The sequence below is a fragment of the Lampetra fluviatilis genome, chromosome 54 (assembly GCF_964198595.1).
Source record: "Lampetra fluviatilis chromosome 54, kcLamFluv1.1, whole genome shotgun sequence".
NCBI classification, from domain to species: domain Eukaryota; kingdom Metazoa; phylum Chordata; class Hyperoartia; order Petromyzontiformes; family Petromyzontidae; genus Lampetra; species Lampetra fluviatilis.
In genome coordinates this window covers 5,630,679-5,657,903 of record NC_136328.1, presented here as the reverse complement: position 1 = coordinate 5,657,903, position 27,225 = coordinate 5,630,679, and the positions used below count along the sequence as shown (strand labels likewise).

General features: G+C 50.8%; 1 protein-coding gene across 1 annotated transcript in view; it reads right to left on the bottom strand.

Annotated features, from left to right (window-relative positions):
* Window positions 1-15,704, bottom strand: part of LOC144949653 (uncharacterized) — a 62,831-nt gene extending 47,127 nt beyond the window's left edge. Inside the window, exon 1 of the mRNA XM_078879638.1 lies at window positions 15,246-15,704. The gene's annotated coding sequence lies outside the window, so the exon portion shown is untranslated. The remainder of the gene's footprint in view (window positions 1-15,245) is intronic.
* Window positions 15,705-27,225: the final 11,521 nt, after the last annotated feature.

Here is a 27,225-nt window from a genome sequence, read left to right as displayed (position 1 = left end):
GGGAGAGAGTTCGCGTCGTGTTCCGCTGTTCCTGCTCTGAGCGCGTGGGAGGAGCGCGCAGGCCACAATGGGTTTACTGTGCGGGTCCACAGACTAACATTGTCCATAGACTAACATTGCCCATAGACTAACATTGCCCATAGACTAGCATTGCCCATAGACTAACATTGCATATAGACTAACATTGTACCATAGACTAACATTGCCCATAGACTAACATTGCCCATAGACTAACATTGCCTACAGACTAACACTGCCTATAGACTAACATTGTACCATAGACTAACACTGCCCGTAGACTAACATTGCCCATAGACTAACATTGCCCATAGACTAACATTGCCTATAGACTAACATTGCCCATAGACTAACATTGCCCATAGACTAACATTGCCCATAGACTAACATTGCCCATAGACTAGCATTGCCCATAGACTAACACTGCTCATAGACTAGCATTGCCTATAGACTAACACTGCCTATAGACTAACATTGCCCATAGACTAACATTGCCCATAGACTAACATTGCCTATAGACTAACATTGCCCATAGACTAACATTGCCCATAGACTAACATTGCTCATAGACTAACATTGCCCATAGACTAGCATTGCCCATAGATAAACATTGCCTATAGACTAACATTGTACCATAGACTAACATTGCCCATAGACTAACATTGCCCATAGACTAACATTGCCAATAGACTAACATTGCCCATAGACTAACATTGCCTATAGACTAACATTGTACCATAGACTAACATTGCCCATAGGCTAGCATTGCCCATAGACTAACATTGCCTATAGACTAACATTGTACCATAGACTAACATTGCCCATAGACTAACATTGCCAATAGACTAACATTGCCCATAGACTAACATTGCCTATAGACTAACATTGTACAATAGACTAACATTGCCCATAGGCTAGCATTGCCCATAGACTAACATTGCCTATAGACTAACATTGTACCATAGACTAACATTGCCCATAGACTAACATTGCCCATAGACTAACATTGCCCATAGACTAACATTGCCTATAGACTAACATTGCCCATAGACTAACATTGCCCATAGACTAACATTGCCCATAGACTAACATTGCCCATAGACTAGCATTGCCCATAGACTAACACTGCTCATAGACTAGCATTGCCTATAGACTAACACTGCCTATAGACTAACATTGCCTATAGACTAACATTGTCCATAGACTAACACTGCCCATAGACTAACACTGCCCATAGACTAACATTGCCTATAGACTAGCATTGCCCGCAGACTATCCTGTCCATGCCGACGGCAATGAGTTCAGGAGCGGCTGTCCCTCCTCCACAGTAGGTTCACGACACCCCAAACCTATCGGCGTACAACAAAGACAAAGATCTCCCGTGTAGCCTTAACAGACTGTTGGGGCAAGTGCTGTTAGCGAGCAGCACCTATGAAGACCGGCACGGCACACGAGGGGGTGGGTGGCCAGCACCACGCCCGGCCGCCTTTGTCTGCCGAGTGACGATGTTTACTACACACCGCACCAAGTTACTCTCTTGAGGCTGAGTCGACCTAGGGGAGGCCCAGCACCGGTTCGAGTGAACCGTCACCGCCGTTGGTGACCGCGAGCGGGAATCGAAGTCGGGTCACCGGGGGGGGGGGGGGGGTTTGCGGTGGAACGCCGGGGCGCTGATTGCTGCGCCACCGCTCCCAACGCGAGTTTGGTGGACAAAGATGAGTGGGGCGGTGGTGGTAGTGATGGTGGTGGTGATGGTGGTGGTGATGGTGGTGATGGTGGTGGTGATGGTAGTGATGGTGGTGGTGGTGATGGTGGTGGTGGTGATGGTGGTGGTGGTGAGACTCACGTTATTATACTCCAGCTATGATTCACACTCAATGAGACTCCAGCTATGAGACTCACGTTATTATACTGCAGCTATGATTCACACTCAATGAGACTCCAGCTATGAGACTCACGTTATTATACTCCAGCTATGATTCACACTCAATGAGACTCCAGCTATGAGACTCACGTTATTATACTGCAGCTATGATTCACACTCAATGAGACTCCAGCTATGAGACTCACGTTATTATACACCAGCTATGATTCACACTCAATGAGACTCCAGCTATGAGACTCACGTTATTATACACCAGCTATGATTCACACTCAATGAGACTCCAGCTATGAGACTCACGTTATTATACTGCAGCTATGATTCACACTCAATGAGACTCCAGATATGAGACTCACGTTATTATACTGCAGCTATGATTCACACTCAATGAGACTCCAGCTATGAGACTCACGTTATTATACACCAGCTATGATTCACACTCAATGAGACTCCAGCTATGAGACTCACGTTATTATACACCAGCTATGATTCACACTCAATGAGACTCCAGCTATGAGACTCACGTTATTATACTGCAGCTATGATTCACACTCAATGAGACTCCAGATATGAGACTCACGTTATTATACTGCAGCTATGATTCACACTCAATGAGACTCCAGCTATGAGACTCACGTTATTATACTCCAGCTATGATTCACACTCAATGCGACTCCAGCTATGAGACTCACGTTATTATTCTGCAGCTATGATTCACACTCAATGAGACTCCAGCTATGAGACTCACGTTATTATACTGCAGCTATGATTCACACTCAATGAGACTCCAGCTATGAGACTCACGTTATTATACTGCAGCTATGATTCACACTCAATGAGACTCCAGCTATGAGACTCACGTTATTATACACCAGCTATGATTCACACTCAATGAGACTCCAGCTATGAGACTCACGTTATTATACACCAGCTATGATTCACACTCAATGAGACTCAAGACGCAGGTTATGAGACCCAATCTATGCCACTCAATCTATAACACACAGTCTATGCAACTCAACACTCGAGCGATGGTACACAATTTATGATACTCAATATATGAGACCGTAGCTACGATACACAATCGACGCAACTCAAGCGAAGGGACAAAGATAAAGATCCCCCATATAGCCTTAACAGACTGTAGGGGCAAGTGCTGTTAGCGAGCACCTATGAAGGCCGCAACGGTACACGAGGGGGTGGGTGGCCAGCACCACGTCCGACCGCCTTTGTCTCCCTAGTGGCGATGTTTACACACCGCACCAGGTACTCATGTTGAGGCTGAGTCGACCTAGGGGAGGCCCAGGACCGGTTCAGATAATCGTCACTGGTGTTGGCCGTGAGCGGGAATCGATCTCGGGTGGCCGGGTTCAAAGCGCAGCGTAGCGCTAACCGCTACACCACCGCTCGAAGGGACACACACACACACACAGACATACAGACACACACACACACATACACACGCATACACGCACACACACACGCACACATACACACACATACACACAGCCACGCACACACACACGCACACACACAAACGCACACACACATAGACACACGCACACACATACACACACTATCGCTCGAAAGGACACACACACAGACATACAGGCACACACACAGACATACAGACACACACACAGACACACACAGACACACACACACATACAGACACACACACACACAGACATACATACACACACACATACACACACACACATACATACAGACACACACACACATACAGACACACACACACACAGACATACATACACACACACATACACACACACATACAGACACACACACACACAGACATACATACACACACACATACACACACACATACATACATACACACACACATACACACACACATACATACAGACACACACACACATACAGACACATACACACACACACACAGGCATACATACACACACACATACACACACACACATACAGACACACACACACATACAGACACATACACATACACACACATACACACACACACAGACACACACACACGTGCAACGCTCAGTGTGAAGTCAGTCGCCTCGCGCTCCACGTGACGCACGCGCACAAATCCTCCCCCCAACGCCGCTAGAGGCATCGAACCCCTTCCCCATCACCACCCACCCCCCCTGCAGACTCCGTCTCGCGGCGTTCTCCCCGCGCGCGACCCCAGCGGCAGCTGAGCGTCGGGGATTAGCGGAGCGACGCCGAGAGGCTGAGCTCTCCCCCACCACCACCACCACCACCCCCCACCACCACCACCACCCTCATCGTCGCCGTCGTCTCCCAGCGGAGTTGTAAATCTCGGACTCAACGGGAGGCAATAATAACGTCTTAGAGAGGAAAGATTACGTCCGCCTCTTCGTGTTCTTCGTCTTCCTCTACACGTGTATTTGTATAATCGGTGACGCCGCTGGGCAATGGCTCTTCTTCAGAGCACTCGAGAAGGACCATTGCCCCGAAACGTCGTTTGGGCAATGGCTCATTCGTCACTCGAGAAGGGTCATTTCCTGAAACGTCGTTTGGGCAATGGCTCATTCGTCACTCGAGAAGGGTCGTTTCCTGAAACGTCGCTGGGCAATGGCTCATTCTTCGCAGCACTTGAGAAGGGCTTTTGCCCGAAACGTCGCTGGGCAATTACCATTCGTCACAGCACTTGAGAAGGGCTTTTGCCCGAAACGTCGTTGGCCAATTACCATTCTTCGCAGCACTTGAGAAGAGTCATTTCCTGAAACGTTGCTGGGTAATGGCTCATTCTTCGCAGCACTTGAGAAGGGTCATTGCCAGAAACGTCGCTGGGCAATGGCTCATTCTTCGCAGCACTTGAGAAGGGTCATTGCCCGAAACGTCGCTGGGCAATTACCATTCTTCACAGCACTTGAGAAGGGTCATTGCCCGAAACGTCGCTGAGCAATGGCTCATTCTTCGCAGCACTTGAGAAGGGTCATTGCCCGAAACGTCGCTGGGCAATTACCATTCTTCACAGCACTTGAGAAGGGTCATTGCCCGAAACGTCGCTGGGCAATGGCTCATTCTTCGCAGCACTTGAGAAGGGCCATTGCCCGAAACGTCGCCTATTATAAATGATTACTTCTGAAGGCCACACACACACACAGCGTTGTTATTGACACGTGACGTGTCGACTTTGTTGTTGTTGTTGTGTTGCCTGCTCTTGTGTACCACTGCAGCAAACAGATTTGTCTCCACAGCGATGCAACCGATGCTGCTGAAATGACGCACTCCGATGTCTTGCGCAAAGAATGCCGCTCACGCAGAGAGACGGGCGCATGAAGGCGACCATGTCACTGTCCCGCTCGTCTCTTTTGCACGGGGATAGAGTGTTTCCCCCTCGCATGCAAAATCATCATTAATTGGCCCAAAACATCTCAATATGTGGGGGACGACAGAGCTCGGCATATAGAAGGCAACCGAGTCCGCGTGCTCCACCTCTGCGCCGAATGGGCTTACGGACTGCGCGGCGATCGTGAGAGACGCGGTGTCGTAGCACAGCAACAAACTACGCTCGGCGTCCTTATTACGGGAGCTCCCCACAGCCGCGTGGACCGAAACGTCGGACGTCGTGCCGAGATCGCGCGCCGATCGGAGCGAGCTATGACACGGGTGCTCCTCATCGAGCCGAGAGGTGCTTTGTTCATTTTAATATTTAGCGGTGTCTTCAATGTGAAGCGCTCTGATTTAAAAGCGTCAACGCGAGTTATGGTTCATCCACTGCTGGATGAACCCCCCCAACCTCCACCACCCCGCCCCTCCCGAGCCACCACGCCGACGCTACAATCCATGCCACTCCTGAACATTTCCTACGCAGTACTCGGTGATAGGGGTCTCGACACAGCCTATCATCATCGTCGTTGCGGGGTCGATACAAACTCAGTAACACTTTGTGCGGGAAAGTCAGCAGCGGTTGTCCGGTAGAGACTAACCTCCCTCCATCCCCTCCTCCCGGCCATAGGAATGTGGAATTGGCTCTGCAGGGCTGTAAAGCGGGGGGTAGGCGAGTTGCGAATTATTGTCACGCGCAAGATGTTCTCAACATAGAACCTCACGATGTCCGACTCGAGTTAGACAAAGAGGAAGAGCAGCAACACGGCAGCGCCATGCAGAGCCTCTCGACAGGCAGGTTGGGTCACGTGCTGTTCGCGGGTGCGGGCAGCACCTATGAAGGTGGGTCACGTGCTGTTCGCGGGTCGCGGGCAGCACCTATGAAGGTGGGTCACGTGCTGTTTGCGAGTCGCGGGCAGCACCTATGACGGTTGGGTCACGTGCTGTTCGCGAGTCGCGGGCAGCACCTATGAAGGTGGGTCACGTGCTGTTTGCGAGTCGCGGGCAGCACCTATGAAGGTGGGTCACGTGCTGTTCGCGGGTCGCGGGCAGCACCTATGACGGTTGGTCACGTGCTGTTCGCGGGTCGCGGGCAGCACCTATGACGGTTGGGTCACGTGCTGTTCGCGAGTCGCGGGCAGCACCTATGACGGTTGGTCACGTGCTGTTCGCGAGTCGCGGGCAGCACCTATGACGGTTGGTCACGTGCTGTTCGCGGGTCTGGGGCAGCACCTATGAAGGTTGGTCACGTGCTGTTCGCGAGTCGCGGGCAGCACCTATGACGGTTGGTCACGTGCTGTTCGCGAGTCTGGGGCAGCACCTATGAAGGTGGGTCACGTGCTGTTCGCGAGTCTGGGGCAGCACCTATGAAGGTGGGTCACGTACGTACGCGCGTTGAACTTCTGTCGCACCGTACGTAGGCCGAGCGTGAGGTGTGGGGATACTCATATGAGGCTGAGTCGACCTGTGGGAGGCTCCCGGACCGGTTCAGATAATCGTCACCGCAGCGCAGCGCTAACCGCTGCGCCACCGCTCCCCTACGAGCTGCCCGTGATTGAACGCGTTCGGTCACAGCGGACTCCTGGTTCAGTGCGCGCTGCACCTCGAGAGCCTCGTGCGAGTTGGGACGCATATAGAGGCGTGTGTGTGTGTGTGCGTGTGTGTGTATGTGTGTGCGTGTGTATGTGTGTGCGCGTGTGTGTGTGCGTGTGTGTGTGCGTGTGTGTGTGCGTGTGTGTATGTGTGTGTGTGCGTGTGTGTGTGTGTGCGTGTGTGTGTATGTGTGTGCGTGTGTGCGTGTGTATGTGTGTGTGTGCGTGTGTGTGTGCGTGTGCGTGTGTGTGTATGTGGGTGCGTGTGTGTGTGTGCTTGTGTGTGTGCGTGTGTGTGTGTGCGTGTGTGTGTGTGTATGTGTGTTCGTGTGTGTGCGTGTGTGTGTGCGTGTGTGTATGTGTGCGTGTGTGCGCATGTATGTGTGTGCGTGCGTGTGTGTGTGTGCGTATGTGTGTGCGTGTGTGTGCGTGTGTGCGTGTGAGTGCGCGTTGTGCGTGTGCGTGCGTGTGTGCGTATGTGTGTGTGCGTGCGTGTGCGTGCGTGTGTGCGTATGTGTGTGTGTGGGGAGCGGTAGTGTAGCGGTTAGCGCTACGCTGCGCTACGAATCTGGCGACCCGGGTTCCATTCCCGCTCACGGCAAACACCACCAGGGACGATTATCTGAACCGGCCTCCCCGAGGTCGACTCAGCCTCAAATGAGTACTCGGTGCGATGTGTAAATATCGCCACTAGGAAGACAAAGGCGGCCGGGCGTGGTGTTGACCCACCCACCCCCTCGTGTGCCGTGCCGGCCTTTATAGGTGCTCGCTAACAGCACTTGCCCCACACAGTCTGTTAAGGCTACACGGGGGGTCTTTATATTTAGTGTGCGTGTGGCCTTCATAGGTGCTGCTGCTGCTGCTCGCTGACAGCACTTGCCCCACACAGTCTGTTAAGGCTACCAGGGAGATCTGTATCTTGTGTGTGTGTGTGCGTGTGGCCTTCATAGGTGCTGCTGCTGCTCGCAGCACTTGCCCCACACAGTATGTTGAGGCTACACGGGGGATCTTTATCTTTAGTGTGCGTGTGGCCTTCATAGGTGCTGCTGCTGCTGCTCGCTCACAGCACTTGCCCCACACAGTCTGTTAAGGCTACCAGGGGGATCTTTATCTTGTGTGTGTGTGTGCGTGTGGCCTTCATAGGTGCTGCTGCTGCTCGCAGCACTTGCCCCACACAGTATGTTAAGGCTACACGGGGGATCTTTATCTTTAGTGTGCGTGTGGCCTTCATAGGTGCTGCTGCTGCTCGCAGCACTTGCCCCACACAGTCTGTTAAGGCTACACGGGGGATCTTTATCTTTAGTGTGCGTGTGGCCTTCATAGGTGCTGCTGCTGCTCGCAGCACTTGCCCCACACAGTCTGCTGACGGCTGTAGGGTGGGAGGGGATCTTTATCTTTAGTGTGCCGTGATGAATTGCGACGGGAGGCGATGGCTCACGGTCTGTGGAGAAGGCGGGTGGGGGGGGGCCTGAGGCTCTCATCCAGCAGTGGATATAACTTGTGTGTGTGTGTAACTCAAGATGCAATCGCGGTTTATTGAGCAACACCCCCCCCCTCCCCCGATGTCCAAAACGTGAAGCGGTCAGCAACAAGCAGCACGAGTGAAGGTGCAATAAAGAAGTGATGTGGGCGCGTCGCGTGAACTGTTGTTGCAAGAGCTTAATAGACGATTATTATGGCGATGATGGTGATGATTGTGGCGATGATGATGATGATGGTGATGATGATGGTGATGATGATGGTGGTGATGATGATGGTGATGATGATGGTGAGGATGATGGCGATGATGATGATGGTGATGATAATGGCGATGATGATGATGGTGATGATGATGGTGATGATGATGGTGAGGATGATGGCGATGATGATGATGGTGATGATAATGGCGATGATGATGATGGTGAGGATGATGGCGATGATGATGGTAATGATGATGGTAATGGCGATGATGATGATGGCGATGATGATGGTAATGATTATGATGGCGATGATAGCGGTGGTGATGATGATGGTGATGGTAGTAATGGCAGAGGGAATTATAAAGTTGAAGAAGCAGCGAGAGGGGGGGGGGGGTAAATGACTATCTGTGCTAATTATCACGATGGTGGTGATGGGGAAACATACATCCAGCAGTGGATAGACCACGGCTCACGACGACGACGACGATGACGATGATGACGATGATGACGATGATGCTGATGATGACGATGATGATGATGACGATGCCGATGATGCTGATGATGACGATGATGATGATGATGACGATGATAACGATGATGACGATGATGACGATGATGACGATGATGCTGATGATGACGATGATGATGATGACGATGATAACGATGATGACGATGATGACGATGATGACGATGATGCTGATGATGACGATGATGATGATGATGACGATGATGCTGATGTACGTGTATCGTGCAGGCAAGCTCATCTTAGCGGGAAGGGGAATAGTGAAGAGGGTCGCGGGGTAAATGATCGCAGAGCTGTGATTGATACTGAAGCACACGGCTTCAGATATAACTCACGACAGATGACGATGACCATGATGATGATGATGATCATGATAACGATGATGATGACGATGATCGTGATGATGATGATCATGATGATGATCATGATGATGATGGTGACCATGATGATGATGATCATGATGATGATCATGATGATGATGGTGACCATAATGATGATGATGATCATGATGATGATGGTGACCATAATGATGATGATGATCATGATGATGATGACCATGATGATGATCATGATCATGATGATGATGGTGACCATAATGATGATGATGATCATGATGATGATGACCATGATGATGATCATGATCATGATGATGATGGTGACCATAATGATGATGATGATCATGATGATGATCATGCTGATGATGATGATCATGATGATGATGATCATGATGATGATGACGATGATGATGACGATGACCATGATGATGACGATGACCATGATCATGATGATGATCATGATGATGATGGTGACCATAATGATGATGATGATCATGATGATGATCATGATGATGACCACGATGATGATGATTGTGTAGGCATGTCTAGAGCTGGCTCTATTCAATGTGTCACATTGGCACGTGGCTGTGTTCACTGCGAAAGATGATGGCAGTTCAGATGATAATGATGTTGATGATGATAAATTAGGTGATGATGATGATAATAATTACATTTATCATGTTAACTTAGGTCATGATATATATATAGATAATACGGATGTAATGATCATATAGCTAGAGCTGATGATGAAACAGTTGATACAGCTTATGATGATAGTGCTCATGATGATTCATGACAATTATGATAATTACCATGATAATTTCGATGAAGATGATGATTTTGATGAAGATGCTTTTAATGAAGATGATGATGATGTAGGTGTGTGTGGATATAATGGATATGTTCGCTATGTCACAATTGTGTAGGTCTTTTGGTGTGCTGTTATCAAGACCACTCCACCACCCCTCCCGTCGGCCCCTCCAATTCTAAACGCATCGACGCGCATGTTTAAACATTGCGAGCGAATTGGCAATTGATTAAAGTGTTACGAGTGTTTACAAGACATTGCTGATCACCAACAAATACCAATACAGTAAAACCTTGGATTGCGAGTAACTTGGTCTGCGAGTGTTTTGCAAGACGAGCAAATATTTTAAATAAATATTAATTTGATAAACGAGCGAGGTCTTGCAATACGAGTAGTACGTGTACACGCTTTGTCTGCCGAACGTCACGTGATCACAACTGATATAAGAGTGCTTTGATATACGAGTGCTTTGGATTACAAACACGTTTCCGGAACGAATTATGCTCGTAATCCAAGGTTTTACTGCATTTGAATTGACGCGTTGATTGGAAGTTCAGCTCACTGTCTTTCATTGTAAAAACGTGCAATTGCTTGGAGCTGCTGACCCTTGACAAGCAATGATCTCCGTATTTAAAACGTTGATATCTGCCAAAAAAGGTCATTGCCTAAAACGTCGGTCTCAAGCCCTACGCCGCGTCGATTATCCGTGTGGGTGGGGGCTGTTAACCATACTTCACCATTTCAGATATCTGACCCTTCTAGATCATCTCTGGAGTGAGCCTAAGCTGGGCTATATTTCGTGGAAACGTATCAGCTCTCTCTAAACCTTCTAGACCATCTCTGGAGTGAGCCTAGGCTGGGCTATTTTTCGTGGAAACGTATCAGCTCTCTCTAAACCTTCTAGACCATCTCTGGAGTGAGCCTAGGCTGGGCTATTTTTCGTGGAAACGTATCAGCTCTCTCTAAACCTTCTAGACCATCTCTGGAGTGAGCCTAGGCTGGGCTATATTTCGTGGAAACGTATCAGCTCTCTCTAACCCTTCTAGACCATCTCTGGAGTGAGCCTAGGCTGGGCTATTTTTCGTGGAAACGTATCAGCTCTCTCTACACTTTCTCGACCATCTCTGGAGTGAGCCTAGGCTGGGCTATTTTTCGTGGAAACGTATCAGCTCTCTCTAAACCTTCCAGACCATCTCTGGAGTGAGCCTAGGCTGGGCTATATTTCGTGGAAACGTATCAGCTCTCTCTAAACCTTCTAGAACATCTCTGGAGTGAGCCTAGGCTGGGCTATTTTTCGTGGAAACGTATCAGCTCTCTCTAAACCTTCTAGACCATCTCTGGAGTGAGCCTAGACCCGGCTATATTGCGTACGCCAGATTGTCAGCTCCCTACCCCTTCGAGAACATCGACGGAATCTGCACGAAGTCACTCCAAGTCACGGCCGTCTGGTCTCAGCCTCGCGAACCGTTAAGCTGTCGGCGAGGAGCGGTGGCGCAGCGGTTAGCGCAGCCGCGCTACGAAAACCGACGATGTGCCGGATTTGGTGCTTGCGAAACGGCCCGCTCGCATCTGCACAACTCCATGTAAATATGCGTGTACAATTAATTCCTTCTTGGCGCATTAATGATGATGGTCTATTCATGGCACCGACGTTTGACACGTGACTTAATTGGCGTGCGATTTGTTAAAATGTATTTTTGTCACGGATATAAATTCACTCGAATTTATTTGTTTTTATCAACGGTGAGATGAAACGAGCAATGTGACATCGCGGCCGAAAAGCATTTATCTGCAAATATATATCAATATTAAAGATAGGCGGCGTTTCGGGCAAATCGCCCTTCTTCTTAGCACGTAGATCTATGAAAGGGACATTGGCTGAAACGTCGTTTAATTCAACATCCATATGTATAGTGTTACTATTTAATTGGGGGCAGTGTGAACTGACGGATGTTTAAAGTCGCGCTAATTGTGCTTTGTGCACCACTGCATCAGTATATATATAACAAACCCCAGTTTCACATTATGTACATATGTGTATGTTTCACGTAAAAATATAGAATACAAAAAACTATACAGTCGGAGTTAATTGGCACGATATTAACGCGTACCTGATTACACACAAATTAACATTGCATTGACTCGACGTTCCTCAACACGCGTAAATGGATTGCACAATACTAACCCAAGACAAAGCTCCCCCGTGTAGCCTGCGACGGACTATTGGGGCAAGTGCCGTTAGCGAGTAGCACCTACGAAGTCGGACGCGTCACGCGTGGTTTGCCCAGAACCACCCGCGCCCGCCCGGCCGCCTTTGTCTCCCCAGTGCTGTCGTAGTAACGCGCAAGTGCGCTAACCGCTGCGCCACCGCTCCTGATGCGTGGGGGACAGACGAATTGGAGGCTCGTGGCTTTTGACTCTCGCCGCAGACTCTCGAAAGCCGTTCGAGACGCATGGGGCCTTGGCGGCTTTAACACTTCGCGCGAACGGAGCCGAGCTTCTGCCGTGCGACACCAGTAGACGCGTCGGTTAATCGGTGAAGGAAAATACAATGGGGGGGGATACATGATCCCCAAATTAAAGTTTTTTTTTAATTGTATCCGATGCATCTTTGGTTCTACGCTCGCAGGCTCAGAGCAGAGGTCGCAAACGGGTTTTGATTCCTTTCCCGTACCCGGTCGCACCAGGGTCGCAAATGGGTACCCGTACCCGAACCCGGCAGGGTACGGGTAGCCGGGTATCGGGTAGGGTACGGGTATCGGGTACCCGGTTGCGACCTCTGGCTCAGAGTCGGTGAGTCGGTCGCGAGTTTTGAATGGCGTTCAACGCGAGACCCCCCGTCTTAATTAGTGAGCCGAGTAATTGCCCCCAACTCCCTTTCACGGAGGGGAGGGCACGGAGTGAGTCACTGAAGCCGTTCGAAAGGCCGCGACTGTGGCGAGCGACGTTGATCGTCACACGCAGGGGAACAGGCCACGCGATGTTCTGCTGCAACTGACGAGCAACATCGTCACGCGACAGATGTGCAAGAAGGTCCTTCTTCGTAGCTCGTGAATAAGGGCCGTTGTCCGAAACGTCTTCGTCCAACACGTGCTCTGAATCCGGGCACCTTTCGTGCGACAGGTGATTTAATTTAGTACTTTTTTATTCTTAATTTTTATTTCATTTTTTATTTTTTATTTTTATTTTTTATTTTCACCTACGTGACTTTACCGAAAGAACCAAAGAGTATAGGCATATGAAGTAAGGGGATGTATGTGTATATATATGTATAATATACACTTGGAATTACATTGTACCCTGCGCGTGTCTTCGCAATTGAACGAATGTGGATCGGTCCTGGGCCTCTCCAAGGCTCAAATGAGTACCTGGTGCGGTGTGTAAAACATCGCCACTGGGGGAGACAAAGGCGGCCGGGCGTGGTGCTAGCCACCCACCCCCTCGTGGTGCCGTGCCGGGCTTCGTAGGTGCTGCTCGCTAACAGCACTTGCCCCAACAGTCTTTGTGTGTCTTTGTATATTGCGTATATGTATGTGTATACGCTTAAATAATTCATAGGTGCTCGCTAACAGCACTTGCCCTAACAACATGAGCAAGGCTATACGGGGGGGGGGGGGGGGAGGGTCTGTGTCTTTGTTACATGTACGTATTTTGAACTTCTTTCGCACCGTACGTAACCAACCGTGATAATCGGAGGTGCTCGCTAACAGCACTTGCCCGCAAAAGCCTCTGCAGGCGAGAAGTTGTCGTAGCTAACACGTGTCAACGTGTTTAAAGTGCGTGTCTGTCTGTAATATGTGGACAGGTATGTAATGTGTATGTGTGTTAATTGTCGGGGTGTGGGTGGTAGGAGCGGTGGCGCAGTGGCTAGCGCACCACGCTCACGAACTCAAATCCCCCCCCCCCCGCCCCCCCCCCCCCCGGTTGCGGGCTAAAATCGGCGACGTTGGCGATTATCGATCCGAAGTTATCGAACCCCCTCCTGCCTCCGACGTGCTCTCCTCTCCGCTACGTCAAGCAACCATCCGAGCCCGTACGAGTTGAACTCAAACATTGTGGTGAAGTATGGTCAAACGCCCCCCCCCCCCGAAAACCCGCATCCTCGTGACCGACAGCGGCTCGTTTGTCTGTGTGTGGTGTGTGTGTGTGGTGTGTGTGGTGTGTGTGGTGTGTGTTGTGTTGTGTGCGGAGTGTGTTGTGTGTCTGTGGTGTGTTGTGTGTCTGTGTTGTGTGTCTGTGTTGTGTGTCTCTGTTGTGTGTGGTGTGTGTCTATGCTGTGTGTGGTGTGTGTGATGTGCGTGTGTGTGTGTGATGTGCGTGTGTGTGTGTGATGTGTGTCTGTGGTGTGTGTTGTGTGTGGTGTGTTGCGTGTGATGTGTGTCTGTGGTGTGTTGTGTGTGGTGTGTATGGTGTGTGTGTGTGTGTTGCGTGTGTTGTGTGTGGTGTGTGTGGTGTGTGTGGTGTGCGTGTGTGTGTGGTGTGTGTTTGTTGTGTGTGGTGTTTGTCTGTGTGTGGTGTGTGGTTTGTGTGTGGGGTGTGTGGTGTGTGTTGTGTGTCTGTCTTGTGTGTGGTGTGTGTCTGTGGTGTGTGTTGGTGCGGTGTGTGTTATGTGTGGTGTGTGTGGTATGTGTATGTAGTGTGTGGTGTGTGTCTGTTTTGTGTGTCTCTGTTGTGTGTGGTGTGTGTGCTGTGTATGTTGTGTGCGTGTGGTGGGTGTTGTGTGTGGTGTTGTGTGTGTCGTGTGTGTTGTGTGTGTGGGGTGTGTGTTGTGTGTTGTGTGTGTCTGTGTGTGGTGCGTGTGGTGTGTGTCTGGTGTGTGTCTGTTGTGTGCGTGGTGTGTATGTTGTGTGTTGTGTGTGTCTGGTGTGTGTCTGTGTTGTGTGTGGTGTGTGTGGTTCGTGTCATGTATGTGTGTGTTGTGTGTGTGTTGCGTGGTGTCTGTGTGTTGTGTGTGTTGTGTGTGTATGTGTCTGTGTTACGTAGTAATGCAGAGCCACCGTCACGCATTACATCCGGACCCGAGACGTCAACCAGTGCAGACGCGGACTCACCCGAGGCAGGCAACTCGCGGTTTGTGCTACAGAGCCGACGACGACGACGACGATGATGATGTTGCTGATGTTGTTGCTGATGTTGTTGCTGATGATGATGTTCTTGTCGATGTTGCTGTTGTTGCTGTTGTTGTTGTTGATGATGACGACAGCCGTTATAACTCCTCCTTAACTTTCCACCGCACGTCTACCCATGTCCCTTCCTCCCACTCCTCCTCTTCAGCCTCCTCCTCCTGCTGTCGAGTCAACCTCCTCTCCCGGGGAGAAGGGCGAGAGGGAGGGAGGATCTGCAGAAGAGCGAGCGAGCGCGCGCGAGAGCGAGCGCGCGAGAGAGAGAGCGAGCGAGAGAGACGGAGAGAGGGAGATCGGAACTGGAGTCGAACTCGAACCCCACGTCAACCCCGAAGCGACTCGCTCCGGTCGCACAAATCGCCGCTGCAGCTCCTCTCCGTGGCTGCAGCCCGCGACGCCTGTGCGCGAACAGGGGGCAGGGGGAGAGGATGTGAGCGGCGGAGGGGAGGGGAGGGAGACGTGTGGGGAGGAGGAGGAGGAGGGGTTAGGAGTGTGGAGAGAGATCATGGGTGGTCACGGGGTTGAGATGGGTGGCGGTGACGGCGCGCTAAATGGATGATGGGTGGCTGGGAGGGTGCGTTGGAGAGGTGAAAGAGGTAGGTTTGGGTTGCGGCGGGGGTAGGTGGAGGGGGGATTGTTAGTCGAAGCGGATTTGTTTTTGGTGGATTGGGTGGGTTGGGTGCGTGGGTTGACGGTCGGGTGGATGGCTGGGTGGGTGGGTAGCTGAGCGGTTGTTTGAGTGGATAGGTGGACGAGTGGTGAGTTGGGTGGATGGGTAGTTGCGTGGTGAGGTTCGTGGCTTGATGGTTTGCTGAATAGGTTGCTGGGTGGGTGGATAGATAGCCGGTCTCGTGGTTGAGTAGAGAGGTGAACGAGTGGTGGGTTGGGTGGATGGGTAGTTGGGTGGTGGGGTGCGTGGCTTGATGGTTTGCTGAATATGTTGCTGGGTGGGTGGATAGATAACTGGTCGCGTGGTTGAGTGGATAGGTGAACGTGTGGTGGGTTGGGTGGATGGGTAGTTGGGTGGGTGAATAGATAGCCGATCGCGTGGTTGAGTGGATAGGTGGGTAGGGGTCTGGGTGGGTGAGCGGTTGAGTGACTCGAGTCGCCTCCACTACCGATTTGACCTCAAGTGACATCAACCATCAACTCGCATCGACCGGGGGGGGAGGGGGACAATACCGCGACCGACCGTGATCCACCTCGGGTCGACTCGTGAGATGTTTGTTTGTATTTGCTATCAAACCACGCACTTTGTAAGACTATAGTCACACGCGAACGATCATCATAACAACAACAACTAAAATACTGAACGGCAACTTCTGACCTGGTCCCGGCCGAGTGGCTCAGCTGTCGAGCGAGTGGCTTGCAACGTAAAAGTTGTGAAGTCAAATCCTGTTTGGGGTGCATGGGGGTTTGACTCGGCCCATCATCATCATCATCATCATCCCTCTGGGGTCGATAAAATACTCATCATCCGTACTTTTGTTTTGTTTTTGGTGGGGGTGGTTGAGGGAGTGTATGTGACTCGGCCCATCATCAGCATCACTGTGCGGTCGATAAAGTGAGTATCCAAATTGTGTGCAAGTCAACAGTGATTGTTCTATGGAGATACCCCCCCCACCACCCCCTCCCAGCCATAGGAATGTGGAATTCCCACCACAAGCTCGACGGGGCTGTTCACAGGAGAATGCTCAACAATCATTGCCTCGAAGCTCATTCAAGCCAGATAATCGTTGAGACGATTTCACGAATAACACCGTTGAAATATATGTTTTGTTTACCTTTAACCACTAACACGATCAATTATCCCCATCCAGGACGGACAGGGATCGTTCGCCTGTTGTGTGTGCGTGCGTACGCTTAAGTTGGGGGGAGCGGTGGCGCAGCGGTTAGCGCCACCGCGATCCAAATCCGTCTACCCGAGTTCGATTCCCGCTCACGGCCACCAACACCGGCGGTGACGATCGTCTTTGACCGCTGCTGGGCCTCCCCCTAGGTCGACTCAGCCTCAGATAAGCACCCGGTGCGGTGCGTGAAAACATCGCCGTTCAGGGGAGACAAAGACGGCCGGGCGTGGTGCCGTCCACCCACTTCCCCTCGTGTGCCGCGCCGGCCTTCATAGGCGGCGCTGCTGCTGCTGCTACTCACTAACAGCACTTGCCCCAACAGTCTGTTAAGGCTATACGGGAGATCTTTGTCTATACATGTTTACGTTATTGGGGAGCGGTGGGGCAGTGGTTGGCATCGCTTACCGATGCCACAGCGCCACCCGAGTATTGATTGGCGGCTCACGGCCAACATCGAGTGTCGAGAGTCATCGCTCGACCCGTCTGGACCCTCCGCTTGGGTGGACTCGGCCTTAAACGAGTGCCTGGGGCACTGCGCGAAAACGTCGGCGCTGGAGATACAAAGACGGCGAGCCGGTCACGTGAGACGCGCCGGCTTTCGCAAAGGGTTCGGCCACAGCACTTTTGTCGCAGAAGGCTACGCGGGGGATTTGTTTTCACCGTTGTATTATTTACTGGATATATGTTTATTTGAGTAAGTGTGCGTGCGCGTGTGCGCGTGTGCGCGGGGAGCGGTGGTGTAGCGGTTAGCGCGCTGCGTTATGAACCCGGCGACCCGGGTTCGATTCCCGCTCACGGCCAACATCGGTGACGATTATTTGAACCGGTCCTGGGCCTCCCTTAGGTCGACTCAGCCTCAACATGAGTAGCTGGTGCGGTGTGTAAATATCGCCACCGGGGAGACAAAGGCGGTCGGGCGTGGTGTTGCCTACCCACCCCCCTCGTCTGCCGTGCCGGCCTTCGTAGATGCTCGCTAACAGCACTTGCCCCAACTGTCTGTTAAGGCTATACGGGGGATCTTTGTCTTTGTGTGCGGGGAGTGGTGGGCGCAGTGGTTAGCGGCCCTTGTCGCTACGAGTTCGATTCCCGCTCACGGCCACCAACACCAGCGGTGATTATCTGAACCAGTCCGGGACCTCCCCTAGGTTGACTCGGCCTTAAATGAGTACCTAATTGCGTTTTTTTTCTTTTCAAGTCAGCATTTGGGGAAATAAAGACGGCCGGGCGTTGTGTCTCGGTAAATACAAACCCACCGTCTATGATAGGTGCTCGCGATGAGCACTTGACCCAACAGTCTGTTCGAGGCCACACGGGAGATCTTTGTCTTTGTAGCGTGTGTGTGTGTATGAATGTTCGTGTCGGTGCTGTATTTATATCGTATATACATTCGATATGTGCATACGATATGTATATATGTACATGCACACTTATACAAAAAGACAAAGATCCCCCGTATAGCCGTTAACAGACTGTTGGGGCAAGTGCTGTTAGCGAGCAGCACCTATGAAGGCCGGAACTGCACACGAGGGGGTGGGTGGCCAGAACCACAACCCGACCGCCTTTGTCTCCCTCGTGGCGATGTTTACACACCGCGCCAGGTATTCACACACGCACACACAGACACGCACGCACAGACACGCACACACAGACACGCACACACACAGACACGCACACACAGACACGCACACACAGACACGCACACACAGACACGCACACACAGACACGCACACACAGACATTCACACTCAAGAGTGTGAATGTGCCAATCATCACATGGCAGGTCGCTTACCGTAGACTTGCCTCGAGACTCGCATTGTCACTTTCGTCGTCATTGTGTCCACGCATCATCATCATCATCATCACGTCGTTCAATCATCCTGATCATCATCACTCATCACCTACTCTAATCATCATCATAACTCATCACGTACTCCCACCATCATCATCATCATAATTGATCAAGTACTCCCATTAACATCATCATCATTATCATCATCATTCATCACGTACTCCCATCGTTTTCATCACTCAACACGTACTCCCATCATCATCTTAACTCATCACGTACTATCATCATCATCATCACTCACCACGTACTCCCATCAACATCTCATCATCATCATCATCCAACACGTACTCCCATCAACATCATAACTCATCACGTACTATCATCATCATCATCATAACTCACCACGTACTATCATCATCATCACTCACCACGTACTCTCATCATCATCATAACTCACCACGTACTATCATCATCATAACTCACCACGTACTATCATCATCATCACTCACCACGTACTCTCATCAACATCATAACTCATCACGTACTATCATCATCATCACGTGCTCCCATCAACATCATCATCATCACGCTTCTGCTGTATACTAAGGAGCTCATTCACGAGCTCAGCGCCTTGGTCGAGGGTCTACGCCCGGGGTCGTCACCCCCTGCGGCTGCCGAGTCGCACCCACGCGGCTCCCGAGGTGACCCCCTCTGCGTGGCCGGTGTCTGTTCAGGGACCACCACGGTCGCAGTGCGTCGCGATTCCTGAAACGTCGACAATTATTTTGATGGAATTCGAGAACAATAACAGTAAAAAAACCAGCTGTCTCTTCTCGTCCTTTTGGTGCGCTGTAGAAACTCAGATACGATCAAGAGACTCGGACGAGCCTTTCTTAGATGCGTGCGCAACAACGGTGACCATCATGTCAACAACGGTGACCATCATTTCAACAATTGAATGACCGGTGGTTCCGAGTCTCATTTGAGGCTGAGTCGACCTCGGCCCAGATTCCACTCCCCTCCCCCTCCTGCCGCCGCTCATGACGAACAGAATTTGTCCACGACCTCCCCACCCACCCCACCCCCCGCCTAGGTTGCCTCGGCCTTAAATGAGTACGCTGGTGCAGCGCTTGAACATCATCGGCGCCGGCGGGAGGACACCTCGGGAAGGTGCCGGGAATTTTCGCTTTCGCGGCAACGGAATTACAGCCGCGCGTCGCATCGCGTCTTCCGATCTGCAACGCAGGGAGCGGTGGCGCTGCGGTGAGCGCCGTGAATCACCCACAGCGGACACCAGCTGAGGTTTCTTTTCCCCGGGGCCAAGGCTTAACGTGAGTGGCGAGTTGTTATCAGGATGTGTGTGTGTGGTTTTTAAACAAAAAAAAATCGACTTTGCCTAACGGTTGTAGCTTGCGTGCGGTGTTGCTACTGACATCAGCACCGTGGGGAGACAAAGGTGGTCGGGGCGTGGTGATGACCTCACTAACCTCACTCATAGGTGCGCCGTGGCTGCCTTAATAGGGGCTCGCTGACAACACCGTTCAACCAACAAGCCTGTCCAAGGCTACCCGGGGGATCTTCGTATTTTGTATGCAGCGTATGTATGTATGTATATTAGTATATGTGTAGAATATATGCGTGTGGATTTGCACGTACGTTCACGTGTCATGTGAAATCAAATGTACGCAGAATTGTAGTCTGTATTTCTACTTAATCAATTTAAAAATATATATATCATTGTTTTTCCGTCAGTCAAATCGGCTTCCCGTAGCAGCATTTATATCAGCGGGATTTATTTAAATAACCAAAACTCCAGACTGGCTTTGACCTACTTAGTTCTCATCGGCAGAGCGTGTGTAGGCTAAACATATTGCAATGTTAACGCAGACATACATTACACACGTTTTTTTAATACACATTAATTCAAATAAACTATTATTTGTATCAGAAAACTCCTTCCAAGGCGTCTGTCTGGGCATTGAGGAAGAGTAGGCCAAGCACCTTCTGGAGTGGAGGCCCTACCGCCAGCAATGTCACGTGCAAGAAATTGTTTGAGGAAAATCTAAACACAACCTTCCTTTGATTTTCGATTCGAAGCTTTCGTGACTGCAGGGATTCATCTTCTTGGTTCTTTCGGTAAAGTCACGTAGAAGGGAAATAATAAAAAAAAATAAAAATAAAACATAATAAAATAATTCTCACGACGTTTCGGCCACAACGCAAGCAGCCGTCCTCAGGTGAAGAACAGGTCTGTCGACGTGACTTTACTGAAAAAACCAAGAAGATGAACCTTCCTTTGCTCAATGTCTTACGAATATATATCACGCCGTTAAATAAATGATTACTGTTGTAATCTCAATTTAAATTATTGCTTTAAACATAATTGATTAGGAAGAAAACAATTAAATTGTCAAGTCTGCACGGCGGCTTGTTTGCAGATGTCTCATGAATTAGGACCACCGCTCGGAACGTCTAAATCATCTTCTCCTTGTGTGTTCCAGGGTCAGTACTCACACCGGAGTCCACAGAGGTGGCCGGCTCGACTCCTCGGATCGATCTCCCGTCGCGGCATCTGAGACAACCCTGCACGGTTCTCAAATCGCTCCTCCTCTCTCCGATCTTCGCGTCTCTCCATCCAGCAGCGGTGTCAACAAAATACAACTGAATCCACCTACAGCGAGGTCTATGATATGATCGGACAGGTCGCGTGTTGGTAGTGGTGGGGTAAAGTGTGGGGCACTCCCACGGCCTCCAAAGATGCCTGGGTCAGAGTGGAAGAGTAGGCCAATGCAGCCTCTGCGGCGTCAACATCTCGCCACGGTGGCTAGGAGATGTCAACTCGCTCGCTTGACATGCAAGGATTGCGTGGGTTCGATCCGACCCTGACGGTGCCTGCTGCATATTTGGAGTTTGCGTGTCTCTCTCTCATCATCATCACGGTGGCTATGAGATGTTAACTACCTCGCCTGGTGTACAGGAGGTCGTGGGTTCGATCCCGACCCTGACGCCTGGTGCTGCTGTATATTTGGAGTTTGTGTGTCTCTCTCTCTCTCCTCGTGGTCGTGTAGATTTTTCTCCGGGTCCTCCGGTTAGTAGCCTCCACATTTAGACTCGACATCACCACGCGTTTGGAGTATTTGGCTGCTATACAATTTCCACGTGTCGATAAGCCACTGCGTTGAGCTATCACTCGTGGCCGGGTCTTCATCTGCATCTCACCGGAATGAATGTGCTCGGACTTTTGCGTTAATGTGTACACGTGTGCGCGCGTGTGTGTACTGATGCGTGTCTATGTGTGTGTGTGCGCGCGCGCGTGTGTGTGTGCGTGTGGAGCGGTAGCGTAGCAGGTTAGCGCGCTGCGCTACGAACCCGGCGATCAGAATTCGATTCTCCGCTCACGGCCACCGCCAGCGCAGATTATCTGAGCCGGTCCCTGGGCTTTCCCCCGAGGTCGAATCAGCCTCGGTGCGATGTGCGAACATCAGCACTGGGGAGACAAAGGCGGCCGGGCGTGGTGCTGGCCACCCCACCCACCCCCTCGTGTGCCTTCATAGCTGCTACTAGCTCAGAGCTCTTGCCCCGACAGAAGATCTGGCTACACGAAGGGGGGTCTTTGTCTTTGTATATATCTCGGGGTTTTCTGTACGCACCCGTATATTTGTGCGCGCAGTGCATACATATATGTTTATATTAACACTCGTGTGTTTGTGTTGGTAACAAAAAAAGATAGCGTCACACCCTCGCTGTGCGTGTTTGTCCGGGCGTTAGATCACGTGTGGTCAGCACACCTGAGTTCAATTCCCGGATGATGCCGAACTAGCACCAGTGGGACAGGAGCGATTCGGCAACCGGCCATCGATCCCCCCACTCCGCTGTTTCTCCTCGGGCCTTAAGCGGGTATCTCGCCTGGCGCGGTGCCTGCAAAGCAATCGGCACCTTGGAGAGACAAAGGCGGCCGGTTCGCGGCACGGTACATGCACCGATGGTCATCGGACGTATTGGGAGTGATTAGGGCCGTTCTGGCCTCGAGACAATCGGCGCTAGGAGTGTATTCGTTTGCGCGGACGGTGGATTTGCGTTTGCGAGTCTACAGTGTGAATCTACAGACTCAAATGAGTAACCCGGTGTCGATGTCCTCTTGGTTCTTTCGGTAAAGTCACGTGACTTTACCGAAAGAACCAAGAAGATGAATCCCTGCAGTCACGAAAGCTTTAAATCGAAATTTGACGGTGTCGACGTGTTGTGTCGACATCGAAGGGGTCGGCCGGACGTGGTGGTGCTGGCCACCCCAGCCCCTCGTGTCGCCGTGCCGGTAGCCTTCACAGGTGCTGCTCGCTAACAGCACTTGCCCCGACAGGTCCGTCGAAGGCTACACGGGGGATCTTTGTCTTTGCATGCTGTTGCCACTTGTGTCGATGATGATGCGTTATCCTTGAGACCCCCTAACGCACGTAACAACGCATCGTATATTCTAGGAGCATAATACATATTGTCATTGTATGACAATTCAAATAGATAACATGCTCATCCCGTGTCTTCATCATCGGCCAGGTTCAATCCACTGCTGGGTGAGGGCCCTCCATTCGCTCCTTCCCGATCTGCCGCTTTCAAACTTTGACGATCCTCTACAATCCATCTCCTCCCCCACCTCCTCCCCCACCTCCTCTTCCATCTCCACCACCTCCTCCTCCATCTTATCCTCCACCTCCACCTCCTCCACCATCGGTGGACGTCACCTTCGCTGAGATTCCATCATCCATTTCCGTAACTATCCTTGACCACCGTCCGTCACACCTTCTAGCCGTGGATCTACAACCCCAACTCACCCCCTTCAAACCACGGTGGCTAGGAGATGTTAACTACCTCGCCTGGTATGCAGGAGGTCATGGGTTCAATCCCGACTTTGACGCCTGCTGCTGTACATTTGTAGTCTGCGTGTCTCTCTCTCTCATCATCATCACGGTGGCTGGGAGATGTTAACTACCTCGTCTGGTATACAGCAGGTCGTGGGTTCGATTCTGACTTTAACGCCTGCTGCTGTATATTTGGAGTTTGCGTGTCTCTCTCTCTCTCATCATCACGGTGGCTAGGAGATGTTAACTACCTCGCCTGTTGTGCAGGAGGTCATGGGTTCGATTCTGACTTTGACGCCTGCTGCTGTATATTTATAGTTTGCGTGTCTCTCTCTCTCATCATCATCATCACGGTGGCTAGGAGATGTTAACTACCTCGCCTGGTACGCAGGAGGTCGTGGGTTCCATCCCGACTTTGACGCCTGCTGTTGTACATTTGGAGTTTGCGTGTCTCTCTCTCTCTCGTCATCACGGTGGCTAGGAGATGTTAACTACCTCGCCTGGTATGCAGGAGGTCGTGGGTTCGATTCTGACCCTGACGCCTGCTGCAGTATACTCTTTGGTTCTTTCGGTAAAGTCACGTCGGTATAATCAGCAATTGTTTCGTGCTGTGGTTGTCCCACCTGATGACGGACGCTTGTGTTGCGCCCGAAACGTCGTGATTTAATTTATTTTATTTTATACCCACGTGACTTTACCGAAAGAACCAAAGAGTATGGATTCCTGCAGTCACAAAAACTTCAAATCTATATAATATTTTATTTCATTTTATTTTTCTACCTACGTGACTTTACCGAAAGAACCAAATATTATGGATTCCTGCAGTCACGAAAGCTTCAAATCCAGATTGCTGCTGTATATTTGGAGTTTGCGGTGTGTGTGTGTGTCTCTCTCTCTCTCCCCGTGGTCGCGTGGATTTTTCTCCGGGTCCTCCCGTCTTTTTGTCCCCTTCCCCATCTAGAACCACGCGTTCAGAGTATTTGGCTACAATAATTGTCGACGTGGTGACGCGATGACGACGATAAGCCCACTTCCTTGAGCTATAAGTTGTGATGACAAGAAAAGCCACGTGGCAGAGTGGGCTTTACCTGCGCGTGCTCTCTGATCCACGCATTCCCCGTCTTCCCTGTGTGCGTGTGATGGTTCCCAATGGCGCAGCCTATACAGACACACGAACGGAACAACCAGCAAACGAAACGAAACATTTTATTTCACCAGCTGAGACCCACCGAGCTGCCTAGCTCTTCTTCAGAAGCGACCTGGTCACAGCAACGTATAGCTCAACGAAGTGGGCTCATCGTCATCATCATCGTCGTGTGGAAATGGAGAAGCAGCCAAACCCTCGATTTAAAGCTTTCGTGACTGCAGGGATTCATCTTCTTGGTTCTTTCGGTAAAGTCACAAGTCACGTAGAAGGGATTTAATAAAATAATAAAAATAAAACATAATAAAATAATTCTCACGACGTTTCGGCCACAACGCAAGCAGCCGTCCTCAGGTGAAGAACAGGTCTGTCGGGAAGACAGCGTCTGAATGAAACACCTTGACAAAATAATTTGCATATCATGATATGCAAATTATTTTGTCAAGGCGCTCTTCCCACTCCAACCCAGCTGAAATATACGCTCTAAGCCTGGGGTGTTTCATTCAGACGCTGTCTTCCCGACAGACCTGTTCTTCACCTGAGGACGGCTGCTTGCGTTGTGGCCGAAACGTCGTGAGAATTATTTTATTATATTTTTATTTTTTTATTATTTTCTTTCTACGTGACTTTACCGAAAGAACCAAGAAGACAGCCAAACCCTATAAACGCGTGGTGATGTCGATTGTAAATGTGGAGGGGGGGGGGGGGGGAACCGGAGGAACCCGGAGGAAAATCCACGCGACCACGGGGAGAGAGAGAGAGAGACACGCAGACTGCAAATATACAGCAGCAGGCGTCAGGGTAGGGATTGAATCCACGAACTTCTGTATACCTGGCGAGGTAGTTAACATCTCACCACGGGGAGAGAGAAACACGCAAACTCCGATTATATTATACGGCAGGCATCAAGTTCTGGATCGAACCCACGACCTCCTGTACTCCAGGCGAGGTAGTTAACATCTCACCACGGGGAGAAAGAAAGAGAGAGACATGCAAATTCCAAATATACAGCAGCAGGCGTCAGAGTCGGGATCGAGCCCACGACCTCCTGCACACCAGGCGAGGTAGTTAACATCTCGCCAAACATCTCCACGACCCCGAACAGCAGCAAGATCACTGGGGATACAAAGGCGGCCGGGGATTGACTACAGCCTCACCGCCTCAACCACGTGCACAGTAGCAGCCCTTCTAAAAAATCAATAGGTGCTCGCAAACACACACACACACAAACAAAGATCCCCCGTATAGCCTTAACGGACTGTTGGGGCAAGTGTTGTTAGCGAGCACCTAAGAAAGCCGATGCGATGTGCAAACATCGCCACTGGGGGAGACAAAGGCGGTCGCGCGTCGTGCTGGCCACCCACCCCCTCGTGTGCCGTTCCGGCCTTCATAGGTGGTGCTCGCTAACAGCACTTGCCCCAACAACGTGCGTAGGCTACCTGGGAGGTCTTTGGTGTGCGTGTTTGCGTGTGTGCGTGTGTACGTACGTACGCACGTGGATGAATTGGGAGCTGTGTTTGTGTATGCATGTGTCCGTGGTGTATTTATGTGTGCGTGCTCTATTGATGTACTCTCTGCTGCTGTGTGTGTGTATATATATGTGTGTGTGTGCTGCATGTACATTGTGTGTACAGGATGTGCGTGTGTGAATGTTTCCGTATGTATGCACTATGTGTGTGTGTGTATATATATGTATTCTTTAACGTCACACGAGGTTGTTTCACCATACTTCACCATTCTGGTCAGTGCCGGTTTGTTTTGAGAATATCACTCCCTGCCAATGATGTGAGCCGTGGCATCGAACACGAAATCATCATGGGTCATCGCGCATTGCGTTATAACCACTACGCCACCGCTGCGCAGAGTTGCTATTTGGTATTCGTGTGTGTGTGTCTACTGCATATACATGTATGTGTGTGGGGGGAGCGGTGGTGCAGTGGTTAGCGCGCTGCGCTATGAACCCCGGCGTCCCGCGGTCGATTTTCTCTCACCGCCGACACAAGTGACGTTTATCTGAACCGCTACTGGGCCTCCCCTAGGTCGACTCAGCCTCAAATGAGTATCTGGCGTGCAAGTGTGTAAACATCGCCACTGGGGAGACAAAGGCGGTCGGGCGTGGTGCTGGCAAGCCACCCGCCCGTGCGCCGTTCCGATCTTCATAGGTGCTACTTGCGCACAGCACTTGCCCCACAAGTCCGTGAGGGCTATACGGGTGATCTTTGCTCTTGCGTGTTAGTGACACACACCTCAACACATTGGTCAACAGCGCCGTG